The sequence below is a fragment of the Macrobrachium rosenbergii genome, chromosome 48, assembly GCF_040412425.1.
Source record: "Macrobrachium rosenbergii isolate ZJJX-2024 chromosome 48, ASM4041242v1, whole genome shotgun sequence".
Taxonomy (NCBI): Eukaryota; Metazoa; Arthropoda; class Malacostraca; order Decapoda; family Palaemonidae; genus Macrobrachium; species Macrobrachium rosenbergii.
The window spans coordinates 65422720-65446747 of record NC_089788.1 but is presented as its reverse complement, the minus strand read 5'-3'; the positions used below and the strand labels follow the sequence as shown (position 1 = coordinate 65446747).

General features: G+C 35.4%; 1 protein-coding gene across 1 annotated transcript in view; it reads left to right on the top strand.

Moving 5' to 3' along the window:
* The window catches only part of LOC136831480 (neurofilament light polypeptide-like), a 186884-nt gene that overhangs the window by 116792 nt on the left and 46064 nt on the right, over positions 1-24028 (top strand). Inside the window, exon 3 of the mRNA XM_067091980.1 lies at positions 5981-6018. The gene's annotated coding sequence lies outside the window, so the exon portion shown is untranslated. The remainder of the gene's footprint in view (positions 1-5980; positions 6019-24028) is intronic.

The following is a 24028-nucleotide window of genomic DNA, read 5'->3' as shown; positions in this document are numbered from 1 at the left end:
TTTAGTATGTTTGACGATTTGAGGGTGGATGATCAACATACCAATTTGCAGCCCTCTAGCCTCAGTAGTTTTTAAGATCTGAGGGCGGACAGAAAAAGTGCGGACGGACAGACAAAGCCGGCACAATAGCTTTCTTTTCAGAAAAATGAATGGGGAGGAAGACGAATCAACGCAATGCCATCGTTCAGAGCAGAAGAAAGGCCATTGGTATGACAAAGTGAGACAGGGAATTATCGAAGAAAACGAATTGTCACGCCAAAAAGTAGACGAATAAATCGAGACAGAGAATTATTGATAATTTCCCCCCAATGCCCCTTAATGGTTACGCGGAGGTACGCCAGATTCTTCACGCTTCCTTACGCGGACAAAAGGAGGTCGTTATGTATATTTCATTTTGATGTTCTTAATGGATTCCCCTTCGGACAATTGCGCTCGTACTTCGTAAGTCTCGGATGAATTATTGATGGGTATGAGAGGAAGGTACCTCTAAAGCTCGCATGACTTTTCAACGTGGGAGGTCAATAGTATATTAACTAAGAGTCTTTATCATAGTATTTTTTTCCTGTTTTTTCACTTATGATGATGATTATTATTATTATTATTATTATTATTATTATTATTATTATTATTATTATTATTATTATTATTGTTGTTGTTGTTTTCTCTACTTGTAATCCGTCATTATCATCATCATTATCATCATCTTCTTCTTCTTCTTCTTCTTCTTCTTCTTCTTCTTCTTCTTCTTCTTCTTATTATTATTATTATTATTATTATTATTATTATTATTATTATTATTATTATTATTATTATTATAGCCAGAGCACTCGTTCCACGAACAAGCTTCGAAATAAAAAACAAAGCGTCCTCCTAAGGTAAATAAACCACGAAAAAGAAAGCATAAATAATTGAAGACACGATAAAAATGACTCAAGTTTTCTTGATAAAGAAAAGATGTTAGTAAATATTTAAAGTACTGATGTTTTGACTTTATTTCCTCCTTCTCTGGTCTAAGTATCAAACCTTTGTTCTATAATTCCTTTTCATTACCGAATTGGGTTATTTATGAATGCATTATGAATGCATTTATTTCAACAATTTGCTGATACGACTTTTATAGATTAAATCTTAAAGTTCATAATACGAAGCAGGAACTAATTTCAGGAAATTTCCAGAACTGCAATTTAATTGCAAGCAAATTACATTATGAAAATGACTATCTTCTAAATGATTGCAGAAAATAACTGATAATTATTCGATAAAATGTCTCCATTGTCGCTTTCAGTCCGAGGGAAATATATTTTATGAAATTTTTCATGAAGAGGTGTTAACGGTGAATTGTTTCCATTAATGCTATTGAATAGAATTGGATACAGTATTGTACTGATGCATTTTGATTATCAGATAACGTTTTAATCAACAAATCATAATCTATTGCTGGTATTGTTTGTGTTCATCACTGTGAAGGCATGACTTTTATCTATATTGAGGGAAAAGTTAACTGAATTTGTACTATTTTTTTTATTTCATTTACTTAAGAGAGGTTTCATGTAAATTGAAAAGATTGTTGTAGAAATCAGGATACCAGTCAAAGTTTTACTAGCCCTAAATCTTCAGTGGGTGTAACCCGCAATTAAAACTTCTCTTGCATAAACGACTTTTGTCAAACTCGAATTATTGCCTTAGAAGGACCATTCTATTCCAATTAAGTCTCCTTAATTACTGCTTTGCTGATAATGAACGCAGTTTCTCCCTAAAGCCTCCATTACATCCTCTTTCCAGTATTATGGATGATTATTCTCTCCTTACTTCCAGAATTCGTGATCTTATCCTTATTTGGTATACTTCTTGTCCCGTTCATTCCTGCCTCTAGTGCTGTACTCACACTCGATTACCTTAGTCATCTTTTAACCCCGGTATAAGGGGATTGGTTGAATAATTGTGGGTTATCTGGCGTCACAACTACCAAGGTCACTGACGCCGAATACTAAATGTGATCTTTTCACTTTTATAGTATGTTGTAAAAATTAAAAATAAAATTCTGCTAAACAGAACTACATATAAATTTGATTAAAAAGAAAAACAAAAAAAGAAATCTTAAAATAAATAAATTAATATATAAAATTCTGCTAAAAAGAACTATTAATAAATTTGATCCGATAAAAACAGTATAACTTAAAAAAAAAATATATATATATACTAAGACAGCACATCTGTCAAATATATTTGAGAAGACCAGCTTCTTTGATAAAAGAGATAACATTATTAATACATATACTTCCTCCCAACAGTTTTGCCATGCTATCCTTCACTGCTATATGATAAAAAACGATTCCTAAGTTCCACTAGACTGGGACATAACTGAATTAGGAAGCCATAACTTAATTACCAGGGTACCTCTAAGCCTCAGTTTCTGTAGTTACTTCCGATGCTCTCAGTGATGGAGATTAGTGGATTTTCAGTCTCCTTTCTCTGTAGCCATAATGAGTGTCCATTTTGTGTCGCTTTAGTATTCTTGGAACTACACCATTCGAATGGCCACATCCCAAAAAATCAGGCACCTTATTTCGACTTCATATTTTATTCTCTTCATTCCACTTATTAAAACTTTTTATCGTCCTTACTCTTTCTATCTAGAGTGACTCTGTTCATAGAACCTACTCTTACTTATCTTCTAGACTTTTTGTTTCTACTTAGGACGGTAAAATTACTGTCTCTTTTTCAGGCACTGTGTTGGTCATTTTAGTTTTCTGTAAAAGGCAACTATTGTGCCGGCTTTGTCTGTCCGTCCGCCCTCAGATCATAAAAACTACTGAGGCTAGAGGGCTACAAATTGGTATGTTGATCATCCACCCTCCAATCATCAAACATATCAAATTGCAGCCCTCTAGCCTCAGTAGTTTTTATTTTGTTTAAGGTTAAATCTAGCCATAATCATGCTTCTGGCAACGATATAGGATAGGCCACCACCGGACCGTGGTTAAAGTTTCATGGGCCACGGGTCATACAGCATTATACCGAGACCACCGAAAGATAGAGCTATTTTCGATGACTTTGATTATACGCTGTAGCGGTTGTCCAGAAAACTCGATTACGCCGAAGAAACTTCGGCGCATTTTTTACTTCTTTCTGTTGAGCTGTGGGGAAGAGCCTTTCCGTCTCTCTGGGTGCTTCGTAACACCTTCCAGGCCAACACATCACACATAATTCGTGTGTGGATAGTCAGTTAACTTAATTTAGTTTAACTTTATATTAGTAAAACTATCATTCATTACTTGTCTCCACCTTGATCTCTCTCTCTCTCTCTCTCTCTCTCTCTCTCTCTCTCTCTCTCTCTCTCTCTCTCTCTCTCCACGGAGAATCCTTTTTACATATGTATGAGATTTGTGTCAAGCCATTTCGCTGGAGGCAGTAAACAGCCGAGGGATTATACAGAAACAACATTATGACATTATGAAGTAAATGGTTTGAGGTCCTGGAAGCACTTTGGGAGTGGTCCCTGTTGTAAGCCTCCTGGTTATTATTGTTATTATTATTATTGTTGTTGTGGTTATGAGAATGGATGAACACCATAAGGAACAATAACAATAGTAATAATAACATACAGTAATAATGCATTTTATTGCCAATATTATTATCATTCTATGAGTCATCCTTCATGAACTTCAGTTGAAAGGTGAATGGATACATTCAGGTCTGGTTAGGCATTCATTCAATTGCGAAGACATCCATATTTGCATTTGGAATTACCTTTGAAAACGTTCTAAACATGAATGCTTAAATTGCATTTGCAAACGTATCACTCGACAGCTGATTCGCTTTTTCAGTCTAGGTAAATATTTTGGAAAACATTTTTTCAAACCTTTCCAGATTAAATTTACGGTTTGTTATGTAGATGTTTCAAGGTTATCTGTAGAATCCTCTTCGCTAATCTTTTCTTTTTATTTAGATCAACTAGCAGTTATTTAAAAAGCATTTTGACACAATATTGTAAGAAGATATTCACAGCAAGCAAGAAGTTCTAAAGAAGAGCATTTTTAATGAACACAAATTCAAGTTTACCGAATATATACTAAAACCTTTTTATAAGGGTTTTCATTAAAACACTTTTTATAGGTCATGGTAGGCCAAGGTGTGAAGGTACACCTGGTTAGGTATTTATGTTTACCATAAAGAATTTTGAGTTTTTAAAGAAATGGACATGTAGCACTGTAAAATGTTTTTAGATGATAAACGATGGAAATATCTGAAGATGAAGATATTGTTCTCTCAGAATACATAATTATCCTCAAAGTAGCTCGATCAGTGTAGAAATTTGGTGTACAGTACATTGGTCATATTTTTCCCTTTGTATTTACGTTTATATAGATGGACGCTTTGAATTGAAGAGGTTCGTTCGTATTTATTGTTTTCCCGTTTTTTTGGCTCATAGGTGGACTGCACTTACTTCATATTATGTATAGATATGCATAAATGCCCTCGCAATATATGTAAGCAAGTTTATTTTGCAAATAATCGAAATATGAAATGCATTTGCAGTTCTATAGGCGTATACTTTCTCTAAATAAGCACTGCACTTGCAATACTTTGGGCCAATACTTTCACTGAATTAGAAATGTACGTTCAGTTCTAGCCATACTAGAAAGGAAACACTCTAAATAATAAATGCACTTGCAATACTCGGAACAAGTGGTTTCCCTGAATAAGGAATACACATGCAATTTTTTGAAGCAACTATTTTCTCTGCATAAGAAAATATTCTTGCAATACTCGGAAACAGTCGCTTTCTCTTGAATAAGCAACATTCTTCCAGTACATGGAAGCATGAATTTTCTAAAAGGAAAAATGGTTTTGCAAAGTGAATTTTCTAAAATGTACCTGGAATACATATTATTATTATTATTATTATTATTATTATTATTATTATTATTATTATTATTTTTTTATTATTATTATTATTATTATTATTATTATTATTATTATTATTATTATTATTATTATTATTATTATTATTATTATTATTATTATTATTATTATTATTTCAGTAGGTGAAACCTATTCACATGGAACAATTGGCCCAAAGACACCTATAAAATAGAATGTAGCGGGATGCATTGCGTGTTACTTGTTGATATGTTAATCGATTTCATTCTGTATTACAGTATTTACATATATGCTGAAGCGTTTCTGTCCATCTATCTATCTATCTATCTATCTATCTATCTATCTATCTATCTATATGTATATATATCTACTGTAAATCTATCTATCTATCTACATATACGAGTATATATATATTTATATATATACATATATATATATATATATTATATATATATATATATATATATATATATATATATATATATATATATATATATACATGCATGCATACATACACACACATATATATATATAAATATGTATACACACATTTATATATATATATATATATATATATATATATATATATATATATATATATATATATATATATATATATATATATATATATATATATATATATATATATATATATAGAGAGAGAGAGAGAGAGAGAGAGAGAGAGAGAGAGAGAGAGAGAGGGGAGAGAGCAGGGTAATAATGAATAGGTATGAAACTGTAGTGCGTTATTTAATAATTAGTTAATGGGGACGGTAATAGCAGTCATTAAAGGATAATGGTAGCAATTGTAAGTGATAAGGATAGTATTCAAGTACCGAGAAGTAATGATGTAAAGAGTGCAAAAATTACATACAGAATAAGGGCATATGAAATTTGATAAAAGATAATTTACTGAAGGACACCCAAGAAAAGAGAATTCACGTATTTTCTTTTAAAGACAAGGGTTGAGGGCTGTCAGCTCTCTCTCTCTCTCTCTCTCTCTCTCTCTCTCTCTCTCTCTCTCTCTCTCTCTCTCTCTGCTAGAGGAATGTTAGTAATTTTTTCCCTAGAGAAATAATTGCTTTTTCTTTTCCAGGGCTATTAACGGGCAAGACTGTCGTCTCCAGGAATGAGGTAATTAATTCTTCTATGTGTTTTTTTACTTCTTTTTATACCTTAATGAAAAGAATATTCGCCATATTTCGCCCATGGCAAGGTTGGAATACCGGCAGATATGAAAAGCTGGGCTAAGCCTGCTGTTTGTCATTATTAAGCTCTGATTTATTGATGATGTTAATCAATAATGACGCCTTATCGTCAGTGTTTTCGCGGAAGTTATAGAAAACGGAAATTACCCCACAACAGAAAACGGAAATGATTCCACTAAAGAAAACGGGACTAGAATGTGTATGCGAAATGGCAGCGCTCTCCGCAATTGACGGTGCGTGACTTACTGTACGTACGTGAATAAATGACTGCGTGTCAGCGTTGCAAATACTCATTGCACGGCACATTTACGACGTGCTTTCCCGGCATTTATGATCGCCAGTTCTGTTGGGGTGGAGGTATGTTAGTTACTAGCAACTTGTTGCATAGTTATTGCGTGTGACATAATGAAAGATTCTTTGCATGAGTCAAGTGGGCTTAATTACAGAATGTAGCAGGGAATGGCGGTGATTACTATCCGGGATTTATTGTGAACTAAATCGGCGAGTTCTCATGTGCATTTTTTTTCACAAGAATTTTCTTATTTTTCAATTGGTTTTGTGTTCAAGTTTTTACGTTTTTACATTTTCAAGCTTTCTTTCTTTTACCAGCGGGCGACTAATACTTTACTTGGTGATTCCTTACTAGAACTCCTTTGCGACCAAAATTTAGATATCTTCACCTATTTTCTTGTTTCTATATTCATGTGATTTTAATTTATCTTGTAATTCTTAAATTAATTATACTTTTTGTTTTCTTCAACGTAACTTAGGTATAATTGTGCGTCCATTTTTGGGTCCTAAGAGCAGATAAAATATTCACACTGTGAAGGCGAATGCTTGTTTTTCTAATGCGGTAGTCTGCATATTTTTCCTTTACGTGACTGAGGGATTTTTCGTTTGTCATAGACTCTGCCAACCATTTGATATAGCAGATATTGTCAGGAAGTTTTATAATGATAATGATAATTATGATTATTATAGAAACGGGCAGAAAAAGATGAAAGGAACAAGAGAGAACACACAAACAAGCAAAAGAAAAAACCGAAGGATTAATAGCGAAGTACTATTACAAAACTAAGAAAAAATCGTATTTTATGCACGTGCACTGTTACAACCAGGTAACCAGAAATTTAAAGTAAACAAACGTCTAGACAATGACGACAGTCGACTGGAAAAAACTAATTCCTATATGGATTAAAATAAAATTCTTGAGTGATTCGAAGGACCATAAAGTTAGTCTATTTCCCCACAGGCCCTGAATTGTTAAAATCCCGATGTCAGTACAGATTTCCCGTGCTCTCTCTCTCTCTCTCTCTCTCTCTCTCTCTCTCTCTCTCTCTCTCTCTCTCTCTCTCTCTCTCGGACTCGTATGTAAGTTGCTTGTCTGTCGCTGTATTTCGTATTTTTTTTTTTTTTCTTTTTTTTTTTTTTTTTTGCAAATTACGGAGTGTCCTGTGTTTGTGAATACGTTTTCATTGTTGAGTAAGGAAGAAGGAAAATTTGGTTAGCGTGCTTATATTATAGATATTTTGTAATTTCTCTTAGATGCTGGAAAGAAATTCAAGCAACTGAACCCTTTGTTGCCTTAATTTCCTGTGCCTGGATTTACTCCAGTCTTTGTACACGTTTCCAGCGCTCTGTCCAATCACGTCTTTTAGACTGGATAGATTTTGTTGCCGTCCGGTTTGTCCATATGTAAAGCCGTGTTCTGTTCTTCTGTGCTTTGTTCTTTGCACTCTATTCGTTCTCTGTTCTTTCCCACCCTCCCTTCTCAGCTAGCACTCTGCTGGTCCCGCGTTCGATTCTCCGACCGGCCAATGAAGAATTAGAGGAATTTATTTCTGGTGATAGAAATTCATTTCTTGTTATAATGTGGTTCGGATTCCACAATAAGCTGTAGGTCCCGTTGCTAGGTAACCAATTGGTTCTTAGCCACGTAAAATAAATCTAATCCTTCGGGCAAACCCTCTCTAGGAGAGCTGTTAATCAGCTCAGTGGTCTGGTTAAACTAAGGTATACTTTTCCCCTTCTTTTTTGACGTCCTCTGTACATCCTCACCTGTCCATATTTTTGCCGAAGATTCAGGGCTTCACATCTTTTTCGTCGCCTCTCGACCATCTTTTGTTTTTTCCACGAACTCGTTAATCGCTCTCCTTCACCTGTCACCTCTGGCGTCGCGAATATTTATGGACGTGAATTTATTTAGTCCCTCGTCGACAAATTCTGAAGGAGGTTACGCTGTCACCAGTGTTTGTGAGTGTGTGTGTGTGTGTGTGTGTTTGAGAGAGAGAGAGAGAGAGAGAGAGAGAGAGAGAGAGAGAGAGAGAGAGAGAGAGAGAGAGAGAGAGAGAGTTTTTAATATATCAAGAATTTTAAACAAAATATGATAAAATTTGACCTGAGCGTTTATCAGGTGACCTCAAAATTTTAAATTTTTAGGCAAGATCGGCCTAGATTCCATATATATATATATATATATATATATATATATATATATATATATATATATATATATATATATATATATATATATATATATATATATATATATTCATGGAAACCATTTTTACATGGAGCTGCTTTCTTCCAAAGGCTAATCACATGGAGAAGGTTATTTGATATGCCTTGCATATTTTTTCAAATTCTGCCCATCTTGCTGTATCATGTGTACACACACACACACACACACACACACACACACACACACACACACACACACTCTCTCTCTCTCTCTCTCTCTCTCTCTCTCTCTCTCTCTCTCTCTCTCTCTCTCTCTCTCACTTACACACACACACGAAGATCTCATTTTCGTTCGTTTAAGTGCTAAATAGCAGGCTAAAGTTTTGAGTGATAGTGAGTTAAATATACCTATTACCGGACCTTCATGTTTATGAATAAGTTCAGTGCTTCCAAGAGGCGGGAATTCCACCTAATTTTCTCGTTCACATCAGCATTGTGGGTGTCTAAATTGCTCTCCCCCTGCCCTCGGAGAGCTCATGTAATTCAGACCGAGAAAAAGTCTTGCGGGGAATTAGGTATTCAGTTTCGATGTCGAAATTTCAGATAATTATTTCTTACTAATTTGTTCAGCCAGTGACCGATAATTGACGACAGCCATAATTTTGCTAATTGGAAATATGAGAGCGTCAGAGAGTTGGCAATACTGATGTATTCATCGGTTTGATCTGGTAATTACCGTAATTTAAAGTTGACTTTAAATTAGGGGTGGTTATAATCTGATATTTAATGCAGTTTTATGAGTGATAATAACCATTAATGATTCTAGGCTTATTAAGCATTGATGAGGAATTGCGAATGGGTTTAACTCGGTAGTGATTGCGACATGACATATTGATAATGACTCTAATTCTACCCTGATTACGATCAAGCAAATATTGAGCTCTTTTGGGTCCTTATCGCCTTCATATATTATGACTGATATGTGTTTGCATTTGCTGCAAATTGACAGAGAGTAGTTCTCAGAGACTGCAGCAGAGCTGTTGGTATTTTGATAGCAATTATGGAAGTTACTTGACATGCTTTTCTTTATTGTCCTTTCATCATGTAAATCAAACGCAAAACTGATTTATTTAATTCTGGAATTCTCCAAATTCTACATGAAAAGTACCATTCAAATCTTACTCCTTATCTAATTACTACACAAACATTTCGTCTCAATAGACTTTACCTTTGTACCGCCATATCATTCACCAGTCACACTTAACTTTCATAAAGTAGAATTGGCTCAGCAATACCTTCCAACATTCTGATTGTTGCTTCCACAAATAATACTCTTCTTTCTTAACCGTTACAGAAATCCTGCCAACCTCTGTACTTGGTTATTCTGACTCCCAAATACCTCTGCAAATTGCACCAATCTTTTGCTTCTTACAAACACTTATAAACGCTTTTGTTATTACTTGCAGCTTCTCATCACTTCACCAACTAACACTGTGTCCTTTGGGAATGTCAGCATCTCTTCATTCTGTTCATAACCCCTTCACCTATTTCATAACTTTGCAGGTATCTCCCCTGTGCCCTTTTTAACTTCTGTATGCGAGCGAACGTATGTATGTTTGTCAGTGTATGTATATATATATATATATATATATATATATATATATATATATATATATATATATATATATATATATATATGTATGTATGTATGTATGTATGTATATCTATACATGTATATGTATATATACAGGTATATATGTGTGTATGTGTATTTGTGTGTGTGCTTATATATATGCATACATACATACATAGTTTGTAATTTTATTGCCGAAAGGTTTCAGTTTATGGTGCGGCGCTGTTATTAATTTCCAGAATACACAGTGACACGAAATTGAACGGCCAGATATTTATGAATTCGTCTGTCATACAAGTATGAAGCATGTTCCGTATTTTGGATAAAATCACCGTGAAATATGAAGACTTTTACTTGGAAAAATATATCACAACGTGTCGTCCACCATTCGTTCGAAGGAAATATTGGTAAAAGAGACGAGAAAATTGAGAGAGAGAGAGAGAGAGAGAGAGAGAGAGAGAGAGAGAGAGAGAGAGAGAGAGAGAGAGAGAGAGAGAGAGAGAGAGATTCATATCTAATTTTACCAACATAATTATAAAAGTACTTTTTCTCTGTCGTAGAGCTGAAGATAAATATAAAATAATTTTGTTTTGAAGTACTTTTCTTTTCTGCTAACTTTCAACTCATTTTTATTTATTTTTTTGTTAATACGAAAAACAGTATAGTTATTCACTGATTTTCTTGTGAAGGTTGATGTGAGGAACAGCTTGGTACCATCATTACCGTCAGTTGACTTTAATCAAGAAGCTGCTTTTTTCTAACAATAAACTTTGAAACATCTTTTGACAAATGAAGGAAAGTGACGATTGCCATTGAGTTATTTATGTTTGTTTCTCTCCCTTTTTTCCTCCCCGTTTTAGCTGATACATTATTATTATTATTATTATTATTATTATTATTATTATTATTATTATTATTATTATTATTATTATTATTATTATTATTATTATTATTTCAAATCTGCATACATTCAGATGCAACAACTCATAAAAGCGAAAGTGTACAAGAGATGAAACGTAAATAGAAAATAATCATTAGGTGGCAAATATTTTTGTACAGGAACATCGTTGAAAAGTAACGTTAAATCATTTAGGCTAATGTAATTTTTCCCTTTGCTTGCAACTATCAAAACAGGCTGTAACTAGTAGCCTGGTCAAGTGGTCCTCCCTGCCGTTGGGACGAGCAGCAACATCTATTACAATTTTGGCTTAAAGGGTCTGAGACAGGGATTTGTTATGTCTCCATGGCCAGATGATGTCATTATGTTGATTGGAGATGATAAAGATAAACTGTAGAGAGTATCTAAGTTTGACAGTGTAAGTAGAGGAAATCGAATGTGAGCAAGACTGGGCTGTAATTATAAATGGGAAACATGGATCTGGAACTGTTAATATTAAAATATAAGTCTAGGTGGACTATGGCAGGCAGCAGATTCTATGCAAAAGATGTAGAACAGGAGTGTCAGTGGATTCCAATTTCGGAATGTATGATGGACTGTTGAGCCAATTCTTCTTTGTAGAAGCGAAGTTGGGAAGTTGACTGAAGGAAATTTGAAATTGTGGAAATGAATTGCGAGAGATATAGAGGTAAAAACAAGTGTAACAATTTAAGGGTAGGAGAACAGAGAGATCAAGTGCCTTGAAATACATTATTTGTAAACAGATCCGTCATTAACTCAGTAGATAAAGGGTGAATTTGAAAATGACTGGTGTTTTGTTCTTTCTCTAGAAATAACTCCATTACAGGAAAGGAGATATTGAAGAAAATACATATGCACAGATCGAATGATTTCAGAACACAGAATTTGTAAATACATATGTATATTATATTTATATATATTACATACAGTATATATATATATATATATATATATATATATATATATATATATATATATATTTATATATATTACATACGTAAATACTTACATACATACAAACATACATACATATGACATTCACACGAATTTTGAAATGGACCTCAAACTTTTGCCATTTATTTGTTGGGAAAGACGTGGACTGTGTATCAATGAAATACATTCATAACTCGGAAAATATGCTTTGATGAAAATATTCCAAACTCTCTTGTTCATTTAGATGTCATGGTGATTCTCTCATTCTCTGTTTATTTTATTTTACACAAACACACACACACATATACATATACTACATATTTCGAAAAGGTAAAAGGCGCATACTATATACATATATGTATATATATGCATATACCTTTTCGAAATAACAGTTAACTTATAGTTTCTTTTTATCTTTCGGGATGAGGTTGCTAGCGTCCATGCACTTCTTCAGGGATCCGACTCACCTAATTCACCAAAAATGGCATTTTCAGGAAAATAGGCCTGAAGCATTTTCCCATGCCCGGGATCGATCTCAGGACTTTTCCTGTAGAGGCAAAGTTGGTATCAATCTACAAGTACGAGTATTATGATTTGCCTCACCAGCGATAGACCCATAGGGCTGAACGTCTTTGGTGCTGTTTACTGAGAAATCCTCTGTTCCCCTGTTGACTTATGCTATGAATTTGTACCTTGTGGCTAGTCGACTGATTTGGATCGCAGCCAGGGTGGAGAAAGGCATGGGACTAAGAATCTCATCTTAAAGGCTTACAGAAAACCTTGGAGTTCTTCATCAAATGCATACACACACACACACACACACACACACACACACACACACATATATATATATATATATATATATATATATATATATATATATATATATATATATATATATATATATAGATTTGACGTCAAGCTGTTTCCTCTAACAGAGGTGTGGCTTCAGAGAAAAAACAACGCAAAAACAACGGTCACTGCCACAGTCATACTTCAACTGCTGAATCATGGATGAACCATATACAGGAAAACCTCCACAACATTACCAATTTCATACAATCACACATACAATCAGCAGCGCGTCGAACCTCCTACTCGCACTGCGTTACACTTTTATCATACAAGCGTACTTGCGCTTTTTAAACATCAAGTTTCTTCCTTTCCAATACTTGTATGTGTGTTTGATGTAGGTGTATATACGTATGTATGTAAGGCTGTGTATTTAATTCTTTGCATTTCAGCTGCAGTGATTCAGCCCAGAAGTCTAGATTTAAAAACTCTTACCAGGAAATGTAACATTATCGGCTGACCCTCCAACTAATAGCGAAGTGGAAGACTACTGCTTATATTTTTTCCATTTTTCTGATAGAGGTTTAATGATAATTTAGTGGGGTTGAGTGCGGGCGAAACGCCTTTTCTCTCACAACGAACGAGGAAATATGGCCCCGAAATAAATAGCCTTTTGCTGCCGTGGAGAGGCTGGATGGTTTATGAAGCTCCAGAAATTTGAGAACATTTTCTGAGAGAGAGAGAGAGAGAGAGAGAGAGAGAGAGAGAGAGAGAGAGAGAGAGAGAGAGATGAAGTTGGTGTTTCTTCATTAGCTGCTAATTGCAGTGAGACGGATTGATGTTGGTCTCTATTTATTGATTTGCACTTATGATTTTAATTATATTCTGTTGCTTTTTCTTATATACAGTATATATATATATATATATATATATATATATATATCTATATCTATATCTATATCTATATCTATATATATATATATATATATATATATATATATATATATATATATATATATATATATATATATATATATATATATATATATATATATATATATGTTTCAATATTACTAGAATTGTAGGTCGAAGTGAATGCAGTGTTATCGTTGCATATGATTTCTGAATGACATTTAATAGACATGTGATCGTTAGACGTCCTGGTTTCCAAGGTCACTAGAGAATACAAACTAGACGTGACCAGTGTCTGATTCTAGAGTCGCATGGATAGCGTGAATAGCGTGGCCTCGATTTTTGTGAACTTAAGTGATATTGAGCGACGCTACACGTAGCATTACTCTTGCTTTTATTTTTAGTTTCTGATTAAATCGGGTCTCCGGATTTTCTGCATCTTTTTTATATTCTGCGCCTTTTTTGTTATGCTATTTTCCTCTCTCCCTCTTCGTCTTCCATCTTTCCTAAACTTTCAGTCTCATAGTTTCCCTTATTTCTTTCTGTATCTCCTTTTTTCGTACAATCTTTACCTGTCTTCCTCATATTTACTATCTGTGGTTCATCTTTTTCCTCATCCTTTTCCTTGTCTCTTTCTTCCTCCATACTGTTGCCTTCTTCATCTTCCACCGACTTTCTTTGCATTTTTGTTATTTTTTCCCCAGTTTACCTCCTCTTCTATCTTTCTCTTTTCTCTACAGGTTCTTTTCTCCTCTTTGCGCTTTTTCTTTCACATCCACCTTCTCCTCCTCCTCCTCCTCCTCCTGTTCACCCATTCTTGCCCTTTTCATTCACTGGTTCTTCTTTTCGATTTTCTTTGCTCCTCATCTTCGTGTTGTGCTCCTCCCCAATCCTCCTCTTTCTATGACGTTCTTCTCCTTTTCCTCTCCCGTTCGTACTCTGTTTGTTCGTCTTCTCTCCTCTTCCTTTCCTTCTTCGTCAGACTCTTCGTGCCCTTCATCTTCCTTTCTTCCTAACACATAAACCTGAGACATGAAGGACAGCCGGTCGCAAAGGACAATCAATCAGTCAATCTCTGTGACATCTGAACCAGATCTTCATTCACGTTCCAGGCAATGCAAATCCTCCATTGATTTCATTCGCTCTAATTGTCCGCGTGATGCAACATCAGGGCGCAGGTGTGCGGCATATTACCTGGGTGGTATATGCAGGACATTGCTATTTGAATGCAAACAGTGAGAGTGGGGGGGAGAGAGAGAATGTGAGAAATAGTCGTAAAGTAAGTTTTATTCTCAAAATGCTGTTTTACATTATCATCCATGAAAGTTATTATAATTTTCTTTTTTGTTATTTTCGTGAAAATATCACCATCAAGGAAGTCAAATAGTTAGCCTGAGAAATTCAGGCTTTAGACAAGGGCAAAAGGGATTTTACTGCATGTTTCCTTTTTCAAATATACAGCCAGTGTGCTGTATTCATCAACAGAAGATAGAGTTCACAGTTTCAGTGGAACACACAAATGTGAAAAGCCACTTGGTTGTAACTCACACTGTTCCCTGGACTTATTCTTGCTGCAGATTGTTGAAGAGTCGGTGCAAAAACTGAATTTTCTAAGATTACTAATTATGAATGATCAAGACAGTTCTCTTTGACAAGACATTTGTAAATTAGATTGGTCTTGAACAATAAATAGAAATTTATTGTGATTTCAAAACGAGGGTAAGAACGGCACGTTCTTTCTACTAAATTAACTACATTTTTACAAGGGTGTACAGAAAAAGAAATAGGAAATGCGTGAGAGAGACAGAACATTGAGGTCGTTTTTAAGGGGTATTTGTAGGAAAATTTTGGGAGGGTGCCGAGCGTAATTTCTGATATCAGAGGTGGTATTTATTCTTACTCGCCTCCAAATAACTTATGTCTGCAGTATTATTGCTGCAAGACGCAGGGACAACAGCCGCAGTTGTTTCAGTAATAATTATCTTTTTATGACGATATTGCAGCTCTGCAATGGGCAAGAAGAATCCCGCATTGTTTAAATAAATCATAATTGGTCATCCACCGATATATTTCACTGAAAGAAGGAGGGCTTTTGGAGACGGGCTTGTTAAGCTTAGGCCTAGTTAAACTGGATAGTAAGGGATTCCTGAACCGCCATGGCAATGGAATTTTTATATTGTTACGTCTCTCTCCTTATATTCTCTCCATCTGTCATAAATAACAGGAAGGGTGACCTCCCTGGGGGATTAGATGAGCAAGGAGTGTCCGACGCTTCTCTTGACAATGCACCAGAACGATTTACTTCCAGTGGAAAAATGGCCATTAAGTTGTGGCAATCAACTTTGGGCTTTTAATAAAGGTGGCAAGGGACAGAGACTGCATGATATCTGGAGAACACGCGTGCTTGTCAAAATCGATAAGCTGGCGAATATGTAGGTTTTGTTAAGGTGAGCTATAAACGGGGAATAAGCATGGTATGAAAAAAAAAAAGATGGAGTTGAGAATATGCGAAAAGAGAATGAAAAGTAAAATAGGGCAAGGTATGGGTGTTTTGGCAGTTATAATATTTGAATTAGGAGAAGTTACATGTAAAATTCTGACAATGAATGTCTCCTAGAACCAATAATACTTTTGGAGATTGTATAAAGTACAGTTTTATGACAGAAAAGAGGGTCATGAACATTTGTATGTATGTATATATATATATATATATATATATATATATATATATATATATATATATATATATATATATATATATATATATATATATATATATATATATATATATATATATATATATATATATATATATATATATATATATATGTGTGTGTGTGTGTGTGTGTGTGTGCATGTGTGTAAATGCCTTGGAAACAAGACACTACACCAAAAATATTTAAAAATATCTATATTAAATAAACCCAGTTCAATAAGTGATGAACAAAATAAAAAAAGTTATTACTACTCTATTCAAAATAGATTTTAATTTTGAATTGTGGTGTACATAATTAATACGACTTAGTAATCTTGTCAAAATAGATTTTCACAAGATTACTAAGTCGTATTAATTATGCACACCACAATTCAAATCAGGATCAAACGCTGTGAATCATGATGATGCAACTTTCCCTGTGCAATCACAGTAATGCAAAATTAATTTGCAGAGTCCATATTGTCCGATGTGTTCATAATGTGTAAGCTTGGAAAAGCCTATAGCAAATATCGTCCTTGTTTTCGTAATTGCTTTCATGTAGATGCTCCCAATCTGTTTTGTAATTTGTTGATTTACTTGGTTCAAACGTTTTCGAGTTTTGTTCCTTGCATGTTCTTTTGTATATAACCTCTTTTAGTTTTCATATGTTTTATTTTTAGTTGTCTGTAAAGGAAAACTATTGTGCCGGTTTTGTCAGTCCGTCTGCACTTTATTCTGTCCGCAATTTTTTTATGGCCGCACTTTTTCTGTCCGCCCTCAAACCTTGAAAACTAGTGAGGCTAGAGGGCTGCGAATTGGTATGTTGATTATTCACCCTCCACTCATCAAACATACCAAATTGCAGCCCTCTAGCCTAAGTAGTTTTTATTTTATTTAAGGTTAAAGTTAGCCATTATCGTGCGTCTGGAAACGATATAGGATAGGCCACCACCGGGCCATGGTTAAAGTTTCATGGGCCACGGCTCATACAGCATTATATCGAGACTACCGAAAGATAGATCTATTTTAAGTGGCCTTGATTATATGCTGTAGCGGCTGTACAGAAAACTCGATCGTGCCTAAGATACTTCGGCGCATTTTTTACTTGTTATATTTTAATGATAATGAAATCCATTTTTTAAAATTCTTTGCCTTTGGTGACTATGTACATGAGCATATCATTCTTCATTTATGCTCATAGACGTTGACATGAATACAAATTTACCGTACGGTTTGGAAGCTATGAATTTTTTCCCCCCAACAGCATTCCCACGAGGAACAGCTCTGAATGCTTCATTCCGTATCCATTCACTTTATTCATATATTCATCGAGTAACTCCGGTGCTGTTTCCGTGGCAATATCCTGTGTTCCTGTTCCAGAGAGGAATCCATCTGACACCGCTCTTGTTACACTTGCGGTACCCTGGAGGAACGATCGTATATCCGGGTCGCACGCGGGAGGAACGGTTCTCAAGAATGAAAGCTGCTTCTATGCTTAAAAAAAACATGCATTGGAGAACAAATATATTTAGGAAATCCACATACAGTCTCGAAGCGCCATGCTCTCGCTCCACTGAAGAGGGAGCTTAATGCTCCGAAACTGCATGTGGATTCCTTCAATATATTTGTTCCCAAATTTTTGTGTTTTTTTCAAAATTCGATACTGATCTGTTTATGTGCTTGTTAGCCGATGGTTCTTTTTCTGTTTGTGCCGTTGCCCTTTTTAGAATTAACCTTTTTTTGTTTTCATGGCTTATTTTTTATGTCGATCGGATGTCTGTGATTTCTTATTGGTCTTTCTGCTGATGCGTTTTGTTGGCAATGGCTTCGTTTCTGCTTCTGCTGTTGCGCTTTTCAACCGAAACCTGTTTTTGTTTTCGTGGTGTTGTTCTTACGTCGATCGTGTGTCTCTGACGATGGTTTTTAGCTTTCTGAATAGAAGACTATTGTGCCGGCTTTGTCTGTCTGTCCGCACTTTATTCTGTCCGCACTTTTTCTGTCCGCCCTCAGATCTTGAAAACTACTGTGGCTAGGGGGCTGCAAATTGGTATGTTGATCATCCACCCTCCAATCATCAAACATACCAAATTGCAGCCCTCTAGCCTCAGTAGTTTTTATTTTATTTAAGGTTAAAGTTACCCATAATCGTGCTTCTGGCAACGCAACAACACAGGCCACCACGGCGGGCCGAGAGTTTCATGTGCCGCGGCTCATACAGGATTATACCGAGACCACCGAAATATAGATCTGTTATCGGTGCCTTGATTATGCACTGTACAGATAACTCGATTGCGCCGAAGAACTTCGGCGCATTTTTTACTTGTTTGTTTATGCTTTGTCTTTTGTGTTGATTGTAATGTTCAATCTTAATTTTGTTTTAAATTTCAGTTTTACGTCCAGATCCTCGTTCAGTCAGTTTCCTTCGGCTCGTTTTTGGCTTGTTTCCAAACTGGATGGATTTGGCCCCTCGTGTTTTCGTGTCTTTTGGTTGACCTGCTCACTGTCGTTGCTTTCAACCGTTTTCATATGATCGCTCGAGTTTAATCTCCATTTGAATTTTCCCCTTTGTTTTTGTTTGGTTCCATCCTTTTTTTTTCTTATTTATTCGTTCCTGTTTTGGGGCATTTCCGTAGACATCTTTAGTTATTTATTACATGCACTTTTTAAATTGATGTTTGAATTCAGCAGATATTGTCATTATTTTCTTAATTGCTATCTGTTAAATATTCCCTGTCTGTTTTGTAATTTGCTGATTTATTTTATTCAAATTTTTTCTAGTTTTATTCCCTGCACATTCTTTCGTATATATCCTCGTTTATTTCTTTTTTGTAAGTTTTATTTTCATGTTTTTATAACAGTTGAAGCTATTCGTTGTAGTTCTCTACCTTCGTAAATACGCCTAATTTTTTAATTTATGTTCGTAGACGTTGACATGTTCACAAATTTACCATATGGTTTCGAAGTCATGAATTTTTACCCCCAAAACCATTCCCAAAACGAACAGCTATGAATATTTAATGTTTCATTCCGGATCCATTCACCTTATTCATACATTCATCGAGTACCTCTGGCGCTGTTTCCATGGCAGTATCCTGTGTTCCTGTTCCAGCGAGGAATCCATTTGGAAACGCTCTTGTTCCACTTGTGGCGCCCCGGAGGAACGATCGTATATCCGGGTCACATGCCGGAGGAACAGGCTGGCCATCGTCGCCGGGTTTTCAGGAGTGAATGCTGTTTCTGTGCTTGTTGGTCAATGGGTTTTTTTCTGTTTGTGCTGTTGCCCTCAAAATTTATTTTGTTTTTGTTTTAATGCTTGCGGTGTATGTGTGTGTCTTTTTTTATGTCAATCGGATGTCAGAGATTTCTTGCTTGTTTTATTCTGGATAATTTTTTTGTTGGAATTGATTGGAATATAAAATTTAGGCCAAAGGCCAAACGCTGGGACCTAGGAGGTCATTCAGTGCTGAAAGGGAAACCGAGAGTAAAAAGGTTTCAAAGGTGTAATAGGAGGAAAACATCGTAATTGCACTATGAATCAGTTCAGAGGAGAGGGTGGAAAGTAAGATTCAAGAAAGAGAATATGAGCGGCGACACAGTAAAAGGGATAAAAGGAGTTGCAACCAAGGGCCGAAGGGAGGCTACTGAGAACCTCAATTAATGCCTGCAGTGCACCAATTTTTTTTTTTGTTGACAGCAAAGCTCGTTTTCATTGTTCCTCTTGTGTTGATGTTTTTGTGGTTTTCATTTGTGTGTCCATACTTTTGTTGTTGATTTTTACGTCTTGATCAGTGTTATTCCATTTCCTTCTTCGCATTTTTTGCTTGCTCCCTAGCTGGCTGGCTTTCACCCTTCGTGTTGTCGTGCCTTTTGGTGTACGTGTTCCCTGTCACTGCTTTTAATTGCTTCCATATGCTCGCTCGAGTTTAATTTCCATTTGATTTTTCCTGTTTGTTTTTGTCTGGTTCTGTGCTGGTTTTTGGTACTTCCTTATTCGTTCCATTTTAGGGGCGTTTTCGCAGACACCTTTACTTCATAATTTTCAAAAAATAGCTACGTATTACATTCATTTTTAAAACTGATATTCGCTTCTTGGATAGTCATTATTTTGTTATATAGTTTCTTTTGTAAGTATAATTATAAAATTTTGTACATTTCGGCTGAATTTGACGAATGGTCTCTGCTTTTCTCAAAAATACGATTGTTTCTTTATCCAGAGCTACGTTTTAGATAAGTGCAAGGGTAGTGGGAGGACTATATCCATACGTCAGACTGGGTGTTCCTGATCAATTAACCTTTTTAAAACTGAGAATTTTATCGTCACGCATTCGTGCTGTTGGATTCTCAGTCTTCGTTTTAACTAATTTCCAACGACTCACCAAGATGATTTTGCAAGTTTCAGGAACGTTTTGTTTTATCTTGCAGGGAGCGGTAGTAAACTCTTAGTTATTCTATTTTTTTTTTTAATCTATAGGTCGTGGTAACTCACTTGTATCTCTTCAGAAGTTTTCCGTTAAGTTGGTCCTTAGTTCAATTTCCGTTTGGTCTTATTGGATTTCCACCGGTACGCGGCATTACCGTCCCTGCCTGTGAGCTAGGGATGGTAGGTCTTTGAAGCCGCATAGGCCTATCTTTTGAGCATTCAGTAGTCACTATCTTGCTTCGCCAGGTCTTACTTGGGAAAGGAGATTTGGGGAGGCCCTTGGTCGCTGATCGTACTTCTTTATGTGGGCAAGTGCTGCTGCTCAAAGCGAGCTTAAAAACCTTTGAAAACCTTTTTAGATGTCGTGAGAGGGGGCGTTTTTCCTCCGTTCTAATAAATAATCTGTGGCCTGAAGTCGCTCACCCCATATCCATATCCCTGCGGCTGGCAAAGGGAACCTATGCCAGATTGTTCCTGGCGTTCTTTAGGTATCAAGAACCCCAAGTACTTACCAGATACAGTATTGTTTAACGTCGCTGATCGGGAGAATGTTCTTTCAGGAGCGCAGATATTTCTATAAATTTTTCCTGTTGTAAGGTTCTCTGTTCTTCGCAAAGAGTAACGAAAGAATCTAATTTACCTGAAATGATTGCTTGCCAAGTCGAATTAGATCACCTTCTCTCTTAGTCAGTTTACAAAAGTACAAATGGATGCTAAGTAAGGCCGTCGCATTTGTCTTCTTACCATTAAAGCGTTGTTTCGTGTGCCCCGTGCCTCACGTTATTCATGAATAACGGGATGAAGTTGCTAGTCCTATGTTCTTCGCTACCCTGTTTGCTACCTACAGCACTTCACTAACTACCAGATACATACAAAAGCCATCCTCTCCCAAGGGGAAACACATTGAGGTGTGTGTTTGCTGACGCATATGCATTTGTGTCTGTCTGTCTGTCTGTCCGTCTGTTTATGTGTATGTATGTATGTATATATGTGTATATAGGTATGCAGCCATGTATGTTCAGCATCATTTAACACGGTGAAAGTTTCCGCGATGCTTATAAGCTGTCGGTGTTCATTAATGGGTTGTAAATGTCAAAGGGTCATTTCATCCGTTAGAGGCACAGCACCAACGGCTGACATGTCGGAATATATATATATATATATATATATATATATATATATATATATATATATATATATATATATATATATATATACATATATATATATATATATATATATATATATATATATATATATATATATATATATATATATATATATATATATATATATATATATATATATATATATGTGTGTGTGTGTGTGTGTGTGTGTGTATGTATATATAGCATATATATATATATATATATATATATATATATATATATATATATATACTGTACATACTGTATATATGACTTTTATCACATCATCGTGATTCATATACAATCAGTAAGCTACAAACGTCCTTTAATATCCAATTCGCTCTACCTCGGAACCAATATATTTTCATATGTTACCGAAGGGGAATTTTTTAGTTGATAATAAGTTCGTCGTCCCGTGGGCTCGAACCAGCGAAGGACAAGAACTCAGGACTACAGTGGACGCATTAACCCACGCGACCAGCAAGTGAGGTATAAGTGGATATCGGCTCCCATGTACAAATCCCCCGTCTGTATATATATGTACAGTATATATGCAAAGTTCATAAATGCCTATTGGTCTCTAAGTATTCATGCCGACTAAAACATCTTACATGTAACAGCACTGGAAAAGTGATTATGCACACCTCTCTCGCATTGAGAATAAAACCAGTTGAGGTAAAAGGAATTCAGGATCAGTCAAAGAGCTATTTAAGCGAAGAGGCCTATTGCTGGCAATTTAAATTGTTTTGAATGTGAGATTTTCCGTGTCTGTTTCTCGGATTACAAGCTTTGCTCATCAATCAATAGATGGCACTCGTTGTACTTTGCATGATAGGATTTGGCGAGTCGACGGTCTTTCGGTTATAGGATCTATGTAATGAAATACAGCCGTTTATGCTTGCTTGTCTTTATAGTTTGATTTTAAATTACAGTTTGTGCATATTAGAGTATGAATCGGTTTCTGTATATATCTACAGTATATATTAATTTTATTCATTTCACCCATCTCCGGAATTCGCAAAGTTTATCGTCTGCAAAATCCCAGATATTCCAGTAAACCCTTGAATTGATGGCTGCGTTCTCTCTCTCTCTCTCTCTCTCTCTCTCTCTCTCTCTCTCTCTCTCTCTCTCTCTCTCTCTCTCTCTCTCATTGCCCGGAAAATATCAAGGGACTGAATGAATTGGACATAATAGGATTTTAATGATATATTTTACGGTTTCCTTCATTCTCTATTTCACATTCAATGGTGTGTGACTGCATTAATCAGAAAGGCGGAAGGTGAGTTAGTACATTTCCACATTCTTCGATGTTCGTGATTTATTTCCCCGACGGTTTATGAGTGTATTAATACACGTAGAGTTATATGGTCTTCTTTTTTTGTCTCTCTATGGATCAGTGAATTCACAAATAGATCATAACTGATTGATGTCTTTTACACTGACGTTCAAAATATAATGTTTTTTTTTTTTTCAAATGAATGGGTAACAATAGGTTATTGTTTAATTGGCTGTATGCGTTATATAACGACCTGATTCCCTAATTGATACTTTGACGACAGAGAGTTTTTCTATGATTAATTTAATTGTGATGGTTAATATTCCCATTTAAACATGTTGCTCATTAAACTGATTATGCAGATAATGAGGTTTATGTTTAGAACTAGCGTAATATATCTGACAGTGTACCTCTCACACGGAGGGGTTTCAATCTCGCTAGATTTGAGAAAACCGTTTATTAACCGAATGAGTTATAATGGGAATAATGAATTAGTTTTATTTTTGTACCTGATTCTTTTTTGTATTGTTTATCTTTCAATGTAAGGTTCTATAGAGACCCTATAATAATGGAAAGAAGAAAGTGTGCTCAATGCTGTGTTATTATAAAGCGTGTAATTACCTTGCTGATTATTAATAGTAATATTTAATTAGATTTTCTTGATAATTGTTATTTATTAAATCGTTTATCGACTGAGGGTTCCTAAGAGTCCGCTTAATGAAGGGAGAGGAAGGGGACACGGAATGAC